The sequence below is a fragment of the Mastomys coucha genome, unplaced genomic scaffold (genome assembly GCF_008632895.1).
Source record: "Mastomys coucha isolate ucsf_1 unplaced genomic scaffold, UCSF_Mcou_1 pScaffold11, whole genome shotgun sequence".
Classification (NCBI taxonomy): domain Eukaryota; kingdom Metazoa; phylum Chordata; class Mammalia; order Rodentia; family Muridae; genus Mastomys; species Mastomys coucha.
The window spans coordinates 19,002,859-19,005,074 of NW_022196893.1; the positions used below are offsets into that span (position 1 = coordinate 19,002,859).

At 44.5% G+C, this 2,216-nt stretch overlaps 1 long non-coding RNA gene across 1 annotated transcript; it reads left to right on the forward strand.

Annotated features, from left to right (window-relative positions):
* Positions 1 to 1,006: 1,006 nt before the first annotated feature.
* On the forward strand, positions 1,007 to 1,941 carry LOC116081736. The gene is made up of 2 exons (XR_004114986.1): positions 1,007 to 1,117; positions 1,819 to 1,941. It is a non-coding gene; the product is annotated as an uncharacterized LOC116081736 (long non-coding RNA).
* Positions 1,942 to 2,216: the final 275 nt, after the last annotated feature.

The following is a 2,216-nucleotide window of genomic DNA, read 5'->3' on the forward strand; positions in this document are numbered from 1 at the left end:
TATCTTGAAAGGATATAGATAGCATGCTGCTTTGATCAATGTGTACCCTGCAAAAGGACCTGGTTAAGGAGCACATCCCTGGCTCTCATTGTCACGTGTGTACCCAGCTGGGGCAGTAGATCGACTCTTTTGCCATGCATTGCCTACTGCAGCCAGATCCTTGACACGTGTTCGTCTGACTTTGCACGTACGCCCAGCATCTTTGACCCAAGTCTCCTCAGCTCTTCACCTGCCCCAAGCCCACTACTCTATTTTAAGTTTTGCATTTAAACCCTTGCACCTCATGGGGAAATGAATCCATACAGCGCTTGCCTTTTTGCATCCATCTTACTTCATTTGGTGTATTATCCAGATGCATTCATAGTTTGGCAGTTGAATAGCACTGAGTGGCATTTTAACCACAAAATAGAACTCTGTCATGGACAAGCATCCCACTTCCCTAGCCGTTCACGTGTGTTGGTGGACCCTGTGGCTGCTCATTGTGAGCAGTACTGCACAGAACAAGTGTGTGTGTGGGAGCTAAGAGCTCTCAGATGAGGACCTCATATGGTGAGATTAAATTAGTTAATATTTGTGCTTACATATGAGTTTTCCCTAAACTCACCCTCATCCCCTCCCCTCCAATATCACCTTTTCCTTTTCCATCTCCATATGCACACACTCTCACCCTCCCCCCTTTCTGCCTGCCTCTCTTGCTGTTCTTTCAAGACTCACTGAGTTCATTTCATGCTAACTTGTATGTGTGTGAGTTTGAGACCTTCTAATGGCTCATAGACAGCCTCTGGGGACCTGCCTCTCTGAAGAAAGCCAATTGCCCCTTCCTCAGCAGCCTTCAGTTGCCAATAGTTCCCCTGCTGGGAACTCCATGATTCCCTTCCGCATCCATACTAGGGATTTGGGCTGGCTTGCTCTTGTACAGGTGTTGTGCATGCAGCCACATGTACAGTATGCAGCTGTGAGCTCATGAATGCATCACAATGGTCGTGTTTGGCAAATACTGGTTTACTGCATATATTCAAAATCTCTCAGTCCTCCCCAGAAAGGCTTCTTTCTACGGTTCATGGTGATTAATAATACAGAGATCCACACCTGCTCAATGTGCAGAGGACAATGCAGTGTGAGTATTCAGCTTTAGTGAGGCGTCTCTATCATATATATTCTTTCCAGGGCTCAGGGGTCATGATGAAAGAAGGAAAGGAAAGATTGTCATCTTATCTAAAGGTTAATGTCTGAAGAATGCCCACATTGTAGTTACGGTAGCTCACATTCCTGGCAACAGTGTTCAGGACCCGTTCCTCCATGTCCTAGCAAGATCCATATCTTATTGGGAGTTAACAGATAGGAATCACATTGAACTGTGTTTTCCTCATGGGAGTGGTGGTGATGCTGAGTGTGTGTGTATGTTCGTGGTTCCCTATGTCTGGACTCAAGCACTAATGTCAGGGCTTTTTTTCTATCTCCTATGAGGAACACTTTCCACCTCTGCATTTTCTTCAGCCACCAGAGAGGTGGGTGTTCCCTGTGATGTATGAGGTGAGGCATGAAACCTTTAATTTTCAGTCTTTTGTTCCCCTCAGCTACTGCCGGCCAACTGCCTCTTTTACAAATCCTGGATCTTTCTGAAGGAGCTTTCAGAGATATTTTCTTTATCTTTGAATTTGCTAGATTTTTTTTTCTCAAGTATGCACCAGTATTTAGCATTTCCTGAGATCACTACCTGAGCATCAGTGGGAAACAGCTATCCCAAGTCCTTTGTCCACTTAGGGATCATTTTCTTCAGCTATTTAATTATTGATGTTCTCTATTTCTTCCGATCAGAATGTCCATCATTTATATACCAATCCTGAGGACAGCCCATCATCACCAATCCCGAGGCTTTAAGACTTCTGTCTCATGCTTCTCCCTGAAGATATGAATTATTAAATAAAAATCTCAGTGCCAGACATGGATTACCTCCATGTGAGTTATCAGTTAAAGAAACCTCAGAGAATTGGGGCTATTACCATTGATCTTGGAGGATCACCATCACTAAGTGGTGAGACACTACTGCTGAAGACACAAAACAATTTAGTTGCAGGGCATAGAGGAATCAAGTAGACCTGAAAACTTTCTCCTTGCTGAAGAACATCCATAGTACAAGAAGATGTTACACGGGCTGCGGGGGAGAGAAAAGCTATCCGTGTCATCCCTGCAGGAGCTAAGTCTGTCAGCCAAGA